Source organism: Odocoileus virginianus, chromosome 29 (assembly GCF_023699985.2).
Source record: "Odocoileus virginianus isolate 20LAN1187 ecotype Illinois chromosome 29, Ovbor_1.2, whole genome shotgun sequence".
NCBI lineage: Eukaryota > Metazoa > Chordata > Mammalia > Artiodactyla > Cervidae > Odocoileus > Odocoileus virginianus.
Window position 1 is genome coordinate 631032 of NC_069702.1, and position 12820 is coordinate 643851.

Consider the following 12820-nt stretch of genomic DNA (forward strand, 5'->3'; position numbering starts at 1 on the left):
GGGCGCGGCGCGCGCGAGCAGAATTGGGCGCGCGAGAGGAAGGGGGCGCGCAAGAAACCAGCGCGCGCACCGGCAGCCGGGCGCGCGGGGGAGCCAAGCGCGCGGCGCTCCCCGAGGACCAGCTGCCGCTCCGGCGAGTTTTCGGTTGAGACGGGGGCTGCGGCGCGGCTTACAGTCCGTTACGGGTCTTGGCCCGGGCGGCGCAGCTTCCAGCCATCCTGGCCCGCCTCCCGTCTCAGCCCCCATCAGAAAGCAGGCGAGGGCCAACGACCTCGTCTCCCGCCGGGGTTGTGGCCGCCGGCCGGCGGGCATCCAGGCGCCCGCCTCTGGAGGTGGAAGAGAAAGTGAAATGAAGCGCCTTTCCCCAGGCAACACCTACCCGTCCCCAGTCCAAGTGCAGCTGCCTCGCTCCTCAGGCGCCGCCGGTCCCCGCCCTCGGGCCCTGGGCTCCGTTCTCTTGACAATGGCGCGCGTCCCCTTTAAGGAATAATCCGATCGGAACCGATCTGTGGTTAAACCTCCCTCCGACTCCAGATTTTAACCGGATTTCTCTCTCTCTCTCTCCCCAAGAGCCCGACGGGCGCCCGGCGGTGCTGCGAGCTCTTCCCACCTCTTCCCCGCCCCGCCCACTCCCTGGTCTTCCTGATTGGCGAGAAACACTACAACAGGAACAGCAGTTCTCACACCCCACTGGCCAGTGCAGCCGCCGCTCAGAGTTACCCCCGCCTTCACCCCGCCCCTTTTCCTGGGTTGGTCCTACCTCCAATCATTCTCTGTCTTCTACTCTGTCGTTGCTTTGGAGAACTGGCAGTCAAGGCTTACCCTCCCGCCTCCGGAAAGCGAACTTTATTTTTATTGGTAAAAGGACATCTTCCTGTGCACCTGATTGGACAAGGAAGGAGTTAGTCTGCACGCCCCTTACCTATTATTGCTGTCTCTCCACGGGTTTAAGAAACACAACCGCAAAGTCCTCCTCCCCACTTTACCTAGTTCAAAGCGCCTTTCCCATTAAATGTTGGTAAGGGTCGTAGACAAACTCGTAGTCTGTATTGGGGAAAGACGGAAAGGGAGAGAAGAAAATGTCAAAATCTCCTGATAATATATCAGGGAACTGGAGCTGGGATCCAGCGGAATCTTTCTTCGGTCTACTGAATGGAGTGGTTAGAATGAGGAAGAATACCTGCACTTCTAGGACTCACTCTTGAGATGTAACCAGCAAGTTTCAACTCACTGTCCACTCTACTCCTACTGTTGATCCCACTGGCATTTTGCTACCCCAAAGAGCTTTAATAAAGGTATCTGAAAACCTAGAGGTGCCCTTGTTTGTTCCACAATCGTTCGTTTAAATCGCTTCTATTTAAAGCTCCGTTTAATTCATGTCCTCTGTTATCTCGGGTTTTTCACGAGATCTAAGTGACTCTTCTGAAAAGATTGAATAGATGCCCAGCCACCGTGCCATCCTCCAAAGTTGAAGAAGTCCTTACCTCTTGCTAGAACTGTGTAGGGGGAACCTGAGTTGAGCCCAGTTGGGCACCAGAAGGTTATTCCTTGAGAGAACTGGGGGAGTCTGGCACCAGAAGCTTAACCCTGCAGCAAAACCTCACGCATGGAAAGAGGAGGAATTCTTCGGCAGCCTCGTAAGGTCTGTATTAGGAGCTCCCCAGTTTCCCATGGGAACTGTAAGAACCGGAAGGGTTGCACCTACTAAGATTCGGTACTCAAGTGCTTTGGTACCTATCTATGAATGTCAGGGGGAAATAGTTAAATGTCTGCCTCCCTTTGCCAATGAACTTAGAGAGACTTTGGACCTCAGGATGTTTAGTGTATTTGCAGTGAGAGCCCAGCGGAAACAAGCGGTGCCAAGAAAGTGGCAGCGCTTGGCAGTGCCCCAGAAGAGATTTAGGACCAGAAAGAGGGAGATAAACAGCAGTAGTAGATATGAATTTTCGGAGAGTTCAGGGGGTAAATCTCCTGGAATACCCTAAATATGGAAGAGTGAGAAAAGGGAAGCGTTGTGGGTGGTTTAGGTGTTTCTATTAGGGGCAAGAGACAAGGAAATAACCTGGATTATATTTATATGGCCTTCACAGGTATTTTTTAAAAATCAAGATCCATGTTAAGTTTTCAAGTTCTTTGTAAACCTCTTGCTTTATGAGACCAAGAATATTTTGTTACAATAGCACATTGGGCTCATAACTCCAGAAAGCAGTCTACAGTAACCTCTGGATTCTTTTCCTTACACCTAACCAACCATGTTGAGATCATCACCTAACAAATGTAATTTATATTGTTTTTTCTCTATTTCACACTTGCCCACAATTTATTTATTACTTTTTTAGCCTATACACCCAGACTACTGGTAATAATACTGCTATTGGCATTTTACACTGAGGAAGAATTTAGAAAATCTACAAGCCTGCATATGCAGGTCATTCTTAAGAATGTTCTGTGTTATTGAACACAGCTCCAATTCTAACCCCGGAGAAACTGACAATTAGCCCTTTTCCCTTCAGAGAGACTTTATATTTCCTACATTTGTTTCCCATCTCTAAGCCAGATCCCCATTCTTCAAAAAGAAATATTCTGGACTTCCCTGGTGGTCCAGTGGTTGAGTCCACCTGTTAATGCAGGGGACACAGCTTCTGTCTTTGGTCTGGGGAAATTCCACGGCCGAGGAGCAACAATGTCCTTCTGCCCCAACTATTGAGCCCAAAGTGCTGCAGCTACTGAAGCCTGCGCGCCCAGAGCCCATGCTCGGCAACAAAGGAAGCCGTGGCAATGAGAAGCCCCCACACCACAACTGGCAAGTAGCCCCCTACTTGCAACAACTAGAGAAAGCCCGTGTGCAGCAACGAAGACCCAGCACAGCCATAAAAAATATTCCCCCAATTTATGCCAGTATGACCAAAGCTTTTCAACATCCTTGTATATAGATCTTTGTTAAAAACTTTTATAGGGATCCCCTGGGGACTCAGTCAGTAAAGAGACTTCCCGCAATGTGGGAGACCAGGGTTCAGTCCCTGAGTCAGGAAGATCCCCTGGAGAAGGAAATGGCAACCCATTCCAGTATTCTTGCCTCGAGAATTCCATGGACAAAAGAGCCTGGTGGGCTACAGTCCATGGTGTGACAAAGAGTCAGACATGGTGAAGTTCCGGAAAGGTGAAATTTCACGCATTATGATCTCTTATTCTCCCTTTGTTTATATATAAAGGTAAGCCATATCAAAGAACAACCAGTTAAGCCAGTAATTTAGTTTTCCTCAGGAAAATTATGTTACCATGTGTATTGCAAATTCTTTTCAGTTCACCAACATTCATATAGGAATTATTATGTGTTCAGTAAACAATAGGGGGAATTGATGAATGTATCTCCATTCTCCAGAGAGTATAATGAATTTCCAAACTCTATCTGTAAGTGGCACAATTTTATCCCTCACCCAGCATGTAGGTAGATACCATCTATTAATCAGTGATTTTCCATAGTAAAATTAAGAAAACCCAGTCACTAAAAGCTGTCCACCAAAATCTCTTTCCCCAGCCCTTTATTAGTATTAACAAGAATAAGGCAAATTAAAACAAAATCTGTTCATAGTCATTTGTTTTATAAAGAAACTTCAAAAAATATTTCCTGGATCTCTATAGAGGAGGAAGTCCTATACATTCTATACTTCAATGTCTTCTTTTATAAAATGAGAACTAATATTCATTTAGAAGATCACTCAAAGATCTTCAGTTATCAGTAAAAGATTCAATTATGTTCAGTACTTGCTGTTCAGTATGATACTAAGGCAGGAAAAAAAAATGATGCTAATATATTTTCTAAAAGACTTCCAGTACTCTCCTACTTAAAACCCTTTAAAGATCCTCCAAGCACACATTGAATACAGTCAAAGCATCTCAACAAAACATACGAGTCTCTTATAATCTGACTGCAGACTACCTCTCAGGTTTCTTCTCTGGCTACTCCTTCATTTGACACTTGAAATGGCTGCTCTTTAGATATCAATGATTGTGATTTTTCAAGCCTCAGTGCTTTGTGGCATGAGGTTTCCTTTGTGTGGAATAGCCTTCCCGTCCATGCTTACCTGGCAGACTTCCATCTGTCCATCAAAACCTAAAAGAAGCTTTACCTGTTTCGTGAAGCCTTCTCTGATTTTACCCACTCCCTGATTTAATTATTTTTATACCATATATATATAAAATTTTGATTATAGGTATCACACTAAAGGGGCTTCCCTGGTAGCTCAGCTGGTAAAGAATTCATCTGCAATGTGGAAGCTGCTGCTGCTGCTAAGTCACTTCAGTTGTGTCCAACTCTGTGCGACCCCATAGACGGCAGCCTTCCAGGCTCCTCCGACCCTGGGATTCTCCAGGCAAGAACACTGGAGTGGGTTGCCTTTGCCTTCTCCAGCAATGTGGAAGACCCCAGTTCAATTCCTGAGTCAGGAAGATCCCCTGGAGAAGGGATAGGCTACCCACTCCAGTATTCTTGCCTGGAGAGTTCCAAGGACAGAGGAGCCTGGCGGGCTGCAGTCCATGGGGTCACAAAGAGTCAAAGGCGGCTGAGCGACTAGGCACAGCACAGCACATCACACTAAAGACAGAATTTAAATGTTTCTATTTCTGCCTCTTGCACTGATCTGGTTTGTTTTCAACAAGCAAAGGCCATACATGCACACCTTTGCATCAGCATCATTTAGAATGATGCCCCACATAACTGAAGGCTTTTAATAAATGCATGTCAAATTGAATGAACAAGGCTGAGACAAAAAGGTTAACCTACAATGTGAAAATCTAATTAACCAGAGCACTATTTTAGCTGTATTTTAATTATTTAATATTTTATTGTAAATTTATCTTTTCATAGATTTATGTATATCTTATTTATTTTTGCACTTAGTCTAGATCACTGGTTCCCAGACTTTCTTATTTCATGACCAATAAAACTTGCAAGGAATTTTTGAGAACTGATAGAGGTTTAACAACTTTTTTATTTCAGAAAGTAGTGGTATAAAAATAAATATAAATAAATCATCTTCCTATTCTCCCCATTATTTCATAAAATAAGAATATTTTAAAAACCAAAATTGGGAAGGTTACTCCATAAAACAAGAAAATCTGAAAACCAAAAATTGGTTGGAGAGAGTTATAACTTCAGAATGAAAGTTCTTTGAATAAATTTAACATTATAAAGAACTTGTACAAACTTCCAATTGAGTCTAAAAAACTCATTGCATTTCACAGTACTTGATCCAATGCTCCTTTTCATCCATTTTAAAAGATGGCTTAGAAATTAAAATATTCCTAAGATTTTCTTTTCCCTCCATAATGTTTATGGAGAAGAGGAAAAACTATTTGACTTTTTGTTAATTTTCACTCTACCCATGAATAAATATTAGAGCATCATAACTAATAGACTTGCTAGCTTCCTGTCAGAATTTTTGTACAGAAACTCTTATTGTTTATGGGAGGCCCTTGCAAAATGCTTCCTGAATTCTTTTTTGCATCTGCCAGATCTTACGGAGTTTCCCTCCTTTCATTTTGGAAACTTACCACTCTTTGAAAACCATTGTTCAGTCTTTAGAATGCTGCCCCTTTTTGTCAAAGTGTCAAACAATAAAAATTCAAGTGCTCTGTTATAAAAAATTTTACCCATATAATACATATATTTTCTGAGTTTCTAAAAATGTAGGTTAAGTGTCCAATAACCGTCAATGATTATCATAGTATCTATCCTGTATCACAATTATTATAATGATGATATAAGCCATTTAAAGCACATGGAGAAATGTTTGTTAAGAGTAATTCAAATATATATATTTAAATATATTTATTTATTTATATATAAAAGTGCTCTTTAAAATTGTGCAACCCAGTTGGATATAAATTATTTATGATAGGATAGCTCATAATGGCTAAGCATCTTGTAGAAGAAATCTGATGCCATGGTAAAGGTCTGGAAATACCACCTCCTAAACTGACTCAAATAGTTGATTTCCTGTTTCATGGAATATGTGATTAATGTATCACCTTCCATTAATAAAACATTATATTCATTTTGCATTCAAATTCTATACCTATTTTAGATCACTTAGGAGCTTTATAATTGAGATATTTTATCAGTAAGATCTTAATTTTTTCCAAAATATTTTACTGCTGGTATATTAGTATTTTACCATTTTTCTTTCCCTTTATAATTACAAGGGGACTTCCATTCTAAACAGATTCCTTGTGTAAAAATGTGAATTTAAAGAAGAGAATTTAAAGAACTCAGAGAATTTGTAGAATATTATTCAAATGAGATCTATTTCTACCCAGAAACAAACTTCTCAGAAGTAAAAGGCATAATATAAAAAAGATGCCAAGGGAATTCCCTGGATGTTCAGTGGTTAGGACTCCGTGCTTTCACTGCCACGATCCCTGTTCAGTCCCTAGTAGGAGAACTAAGGTCCCACAAGCCATGCAGTGCAGACAAAAAAAAAAAAACACCTATATTCTGTACAATCTTCTTTATCTACTCAATCACTAAAAGTATCTTTAAGTTCAGTAGCCAAGAGCATAAACAGTGGTTACTTTTCAGATTAGATTTTTATATTAAATTATATATAGGAATGAACAGTTCACCTGTCCCTGTTGGGATGGTCATCCAGTACTATGGTGAAATCACTTGGCAACTATCTTAAAACCTCATTAGATTTTAACATGTATTTTAAAGTGTTGCTCTGATAAGTATGAATTTGTAACTGGAAGGGAATATAGTCACTTTATGAGAAAACAGAAAACATTTTTTAGTCCATTCCCAGTTTATAAGTTGAAGGAAAATTGATGGGAAAATGTAGGCACTCTATTTAAATTCATTACTACCACCTATCAACTTATTTTCTCATTTGGGAAAGGAATTAATAATTTATCTAGAAAATTGGGAAATTGTGGGTTGGAGGGAAACAGTTATGCCATCATACCACTGGCAAAGGAGTTTACCATATGACTAACTGCCTTGGGGGTTCTGTCTGTTGACAGAAAAGCAGAAAAAAACAAAGGACAAAGGAAAGTCTCTTTAAATAATCCTTCCCACTAAGCAAAATAAATAGATCACTTGTTTCAGCCAACAGAAGCAAACTGTTAACAATTGAGAAAAGCCACCTGCAGGTGCTTATGAACACAAAGTGCCCCAGAGCCCAGAATTACTATTGTTTAAAAAGGTTAGCAAACTTTTTCTGTAAAGGGCCAGACAGTAAATATTTTTGGCTTTGCAGGCTATATGGGCTCTGTCACAACTACTCAGCTCTTCCTGTAGCACAGAAGTGGCCACAGAGAACACATAAATGAATATGCAGAGCTATGTTTCAATAAAACTTTACTTATGGACACTGAAATGGAATTTTATTCAATTTTCATGTATCAAGGTGTATCATTCTCCTTATTTTGTCCCAATCACTTAAAAATATAAAAACCATTCTTGGCTTGCTAGCCATGCAAAAAGAGGTATTGGGCTAGATCTGTCTATGAGCAGTGGTACTGACCTCTTGTCTAACATAACCCTAATTCATTTAAAAAAATTTTGAGGGGGATTGAGTACCTAGTATGTGGATTTCCCAAGTGGCTCAGTGGTTAACAGTTGGCCTGCCAAAGGAGTTTACTGGGTGACTCAGGTTCAATTCCTGGGTCGCGAAGATGCCCGGGAGAAGGGAATGGCAACCCACTCCAGTATTCTTGCCTGGGAAATCCCATGGACAGAGGAACCTGGCAGGTTACAGTCCATGGGGTCCCAAAGAGTTGGACAAGACTTTTCGACTAAACAGCACCAGCAGCAACGACCTAGTACATGTTCAGTACTATGCTAGGCCCAGGGACTATAACAGCTAACAAGATAGGCGCAATCCCTGTCCTCATGGGGCTTATGATATAGTAACCACACAAAGACATAGTTAGAAACTGTAATTAGTGGTTGTGAAAGAAAAGTACAGAGTGCTCTAAACTATGACTTGTAATCTAGACTAGGAGGTCAGAGAAGACTTTACTTTCGACAAGGACTGGAAAATCAGTATGAACTGACATAGTGAAGTGCAGGGGGGTGGGGGTGGGGGGAGAAAGAAAATATTTCAGGCAGAAGGCATTGCATACAGGGAACCTTAACGGCTCTGAAAAATCTGTCTGCCTGGAAAATACAAAATGAAAGGAATTAAGTTGGAAAAATAGAAGTTAAACAATGAGTTAATAAGGAGTTAAATTTGAGAAATAGGTAAAAGAAAAAGCATTCAAGCCTAGTAAGTCTTTCTTCAAAGTCCTAGAAAACCTTCAAAGCTTTACGTCAAAGCCATACATGGTCAGATTTTCGTTTTTCAAAGATCACGCATTACAGTGCGGACATTAACAAGGGGAAACCATAATGACTGCAATAGCCAGAGGTTTCTAGACCTTAGACTACATGCCCTAAAGGCAGACATAAGTATTTTACCTAGTAAAGTAGTAATAGCCAGTACGTTCTGAATATTTTGCATGTACATAGGTCCCCTACATACAAACCTGCAAGTTGCAAACTTTCAAAGATGCGAACATGTGTTTACATGTCCAATCATATAAGTTAGTTCACGTTTCTGGCATCGACTGCTACGTCTGAGCACTCTCTATAAGCGGTCATGCTTTTGTGTACCTTACAGCACTGTATAGAACACAGCACTACAGCATCTTTATTTCAAGCTAAATCTGTAAGCAGACAACTTCACGGAATTCCTTACTGTGGAACACAAGGGGCTTATTAATGAAGACATGTTGGAATTGGAGGCCCAGAGAAAGGATGAAGAGAGACAAGAGGAAGAAGCAACTGAAGAACAGAAGAGATTCATGATGTGGAAAACGGCAAGGGGAAGTTCTTTATTTGAGGACCCTAACGTAGAACGGTACACCAAGGTGGCAGTAGCTGTTCAGAATGAAGTCCAGGGCTACCATGTCATCTACGATGAGAAAAAAAGAGCTACTACCCAGACATCACTCAATCATCTTCATAAACTCGTGGATAGAATTGAATCCAGCAGGTAACCGGAGCCTGCGCCATCAATGTCATGTGTGAGTGAAATTGCAGCTTGCTCACAGTCTCCTATTGCTGACAGTCCTGCAGCTCTGCCATCTCCCACCTCTGTCCCTCCTCCAGTCAGCACTCTTCTTGCCTGTTCACTCAATGCCGCCCGTGTGTCAGCTGTTGTACTGTACTACTGTACCTTACAAGGTACTGTAAGATTTTAAATGTTTTCTTTATTTTTTCTGCTTGTGTTTTATTTGGGTGAAAAGTATTATAAACCTAAAAAAAAAAGATCTTCACGACCCAGATAATGACGATGGTGTGATCACTCACCTAGAGCCAGACATCCTGGAATATGAAGTCAAGTGGGCCTTAGGAAGGGTCACTACGAACAAAGCTAGTAGAGGTGATGGAATTCCAGTTGAGCTATTTCAAATCCTAAAAGATGATGCTGTGAAAGTGCTGCACTCAATATGCCAGCAAATTTGGAAAACTCAGCAGTGGCCACGGGACTGGAAAAGGTCAGTTTTCATTCCAATCCCAAAGAAAGGCAATGTCAAAGAATGCTCAAACTACCGCACAATTACACTCATCTCACATTCTAGCAAAGAAATGCTCAAAATTCTCCAAGCCAGGCTTCAGCAATACGTGAACCGTGAACTTCCAGCTGTTCAAGCTGGTTTTAGAAAAGGCAGACAAATCAGAGATCAAATCGCCAACATCTGCTGGATCATCGAAAAAGCAAGGGAGTTCCAGAAAAACATCTATTTCTGTTTTATTGACTATGCCAAAGCCTTTGACTGTGTGGATCACAATAAACTGTGGAAAATTCTTCAAGAGATGGGAATACCAGACCACCTGACCTACCTCTTGAGAAATCTGTATGCAGGTCAGGAGGTAACAGCTAGAACTGGACATGGAACAACAGATTGGTTCCACATAGAAAAAGGAGTACATCAAGGCTGTATATTGTCACCCTGCTTATTTAACTTATATGCAGAGTTCATCATGAGAAATGCTGGGCTGGAGGAAGCACAAACTGGAATCAAGATTGCTGAGAAAAATGTCAATAACCTCAGATATGCAGATGACACCACCCTTATGGCAGAAAGTGAAGAACTAAAGAGTTCTTGATGAAAGTGAAAGAGGAGAGTGAAAAAGTTGGCTTAAAGCTCAACATTAAGAAAATTAAGATCGTGGCATCCGGTCCCATCACTTCATGGCAAATAGATGGGGAAACAGTGGAAACAGTGGCTGACTTTATTTTGGGGGGCTCCAAAATCACTGCAGATGGTGACTGCAGTCATGAAATTAAAAGACACTTACTCCTTGGAGGGAAAGTTATGACCAACCTAGATAGCATATTAAAAAGCAGAGACGTTACTTTGCCAACAAAGGTCCACTTAGTCAAGGCTATGGTTTTTCCAGTAGTCATGTATGGATGTGAGAGTTGGATTGTAAAGAAAGCTGATCACTGAAGAATTGATGCTTTTGAACTGTGATGCTGAAGAAGACTCTTGACAGTCCCTTGGACTGCAAGGAGATCCAACGAGTCCATCCTAAAGGAGATCAGTCCTGGGTGTTCATTGGAAGGACTGATGCTGAAGCTGAAACTCCAATACTTTGGCCACCTGATGCAAAGAGCTGATTCATTTGAAAAAACCCTGATGCTGGGAAAGATTGAAGGCAGGAGGAGAAGGGGACAACAGAGGATGAGATGGTTAGATGGCATCACCGACTCAATGGACATGAGTTTGAGTAAATTCCAGGAGTTGGTGATGGGACAGGAGGCCTGGCGTGCTGCAGTCCATGGGGTCGCAAAGAGTCGGACACAACTGAGTGACTGAACTGAACAATACAGTACTATATAGCCAATTGTGTTAGTTGGGTACCAAGGCTAACCTCGCTAGACTTATACTAATAAATAGGAATTAAGAAGGCACTCTTGGAATAGAACTTGTTCATTTGTAGGAGACTTACTGTATTAACAAAATTGAATTTCATAACTAATCCATAAGAAGGCATTATTATCATCCCTTTATGGAGGAGAAGACTTAACTGTATGCTACCTATCAATTTCTTCCCTTGGTGCAGTCCCAGCTGAGTTTAGAGAATCATGAGGAAGAATTGTAGGAGAAAGGTAAGAATGAGGAGAGAGAAGCAGAAAGAAATGAAGAAACGTGTTCCCTGGTATAGCCGTGGGTCAGACCCTAGTCTCTTCCCCAGGAGGTTGTACTGTTTACTGGGAATAAGCCCCAAATTCAGCAAGGTGACTGCCTTGGGCATCTGTGGAAACCCTTAAGAGAGTGCTTATTTGTACAGAAATATACCCAATACATCGCTGACTCGATGGACATGAGTTGAGCAAGCTCCAGGAGTTAGTGGTGGACAGGGAAGCCTGGCATGCTGCAGTCCATGGGGTCACAAAAAGTCGGACACGACTGAACGACTAAACTGAACTGATACTCAATGCAATGTTTGGTATGTAATTACATTTTAAAAAATTCTACTTTTTTACTAAAATTCAAACCTAACTAGGCATACTGTATTTTATCTCCCAAACCTATATTAAGGAAACAAATACATTCCCTCCCATAAAACCAAGATATCAGCTGGAGAAACCTAGCTCCTTACGATTTAAAAAATCAGCCTGCACACCATTTCCTCAAGCAGAAACCTTCTCAAGGACTTTGGGAATTACCAAGGCAGAGATACGGGCTGGAGGATCATATTATTACCCTTGCCTCCAGGCTCATTCTTTCATTTGGAAGATTCACTTTTGAGCTCTTTCACTATCAAGACCAACAAAGTTGGAGACATTGTGAGAGTGGTAGATATCACAGGAGAGCTGGGAGTTACAGGAAGCAGTCCCATCAAGCACAGCCTTGCAAACAGTTTAAAGTAGAATTTTATTATACTCACTTGTTGAGAGTCCTTTCAGCCAACTACCACCATGGTTTCTCATGGTCCTCGACCATGATCCCTGGGTCATGCTCACTCTCTTAACATGGTTTTTCCCCTTCTCTGTCTTCTCAATAGTCTTTTAGTAGCCAAGAATTTCTTTCCTCCTATTGAGCAAATTCCCAAACGAAGCAGTTTTGACTCCTCTCTAAAGCTTTGTCACCAGCAGATGACCAAGACTTCAGGATCTCAATCACTTATTGAGGCATTCCTCCAAAACAAAGACAGTTTGACATTCTCCCTAAGAAGAATTCTGATGCCAGCATTCAAGAGAATAATCACTTTTTCTTAAGTTGTTTCAATATCATTTTTTTGCCAGCATTCAGGATAAAGAGGGATACCTCTGTTGGTTGCATCCAGTTTGACCCACTTTTACCAGTTACATCATCATTTTCTTGAGGAAGTTCAACTGCTTTTCACCCTTGTGACTTCATACATCAAAAATTCAGGAAAGGGGCTTCCCTGGTCCAGTGGTTAAGAATCAGTCCTGCAATGCAGGGGACACTGGTTCCGTCTCTGGTCCAGGAAGATCCCTCATGATGAGGGGCAAGTAAGCCCATGCACCACAACTACTGAGGCACATGCTCCAGACCCCGTGCTCTGCAATCAGAGGAGCCACTATAATGAGAAGCCTGCAACTAGACAGCAGACCGCACTCACTGCAGCTAGAGAGACACTGTGCACAGCAATGAAGACCCAGCAAAGCCAAAAATAAATATACACATAATTAAATAAATTACTAAAAAAAAGTTCAGGAGAAACCCAGTGGGCAGCATCTTGGATTCTATTATAGATTCCAGAAATCCTTTTTTTCCCTCCCTCTGTTCTGCCTTTAAATCT

The 12820-nt window shown here is 41.6% G+C and overlaps 1 protein-coding gene across 3 annotated transcripts in view; it reads right to left on the reverse strand.

Moving 5' to 3' along the window:
- Window positions 1–12820, reverse strand: part of FRYL (FRY like transcription coactivator) — a 297672-nt gene that overhangs the window by 253169 nt on the left and 31683 nt on the right. For 2 of the 3 annotated variants that reach the window (XM_070458033.1, XM_020879792.2), the window contains exon 1: window positions 380–612. The exons of the other annotated variant lie outside the window; for it this stretch is intronic. The gene's annotated coding sequence lies outside the window, so the exon portion shown is untranslated. Of the gene's footprint in view, window positions 1–379; window positions 613–12820 lie in introns of those variants that run through there. 3 annotated transcript variants of the gene reach the window in all.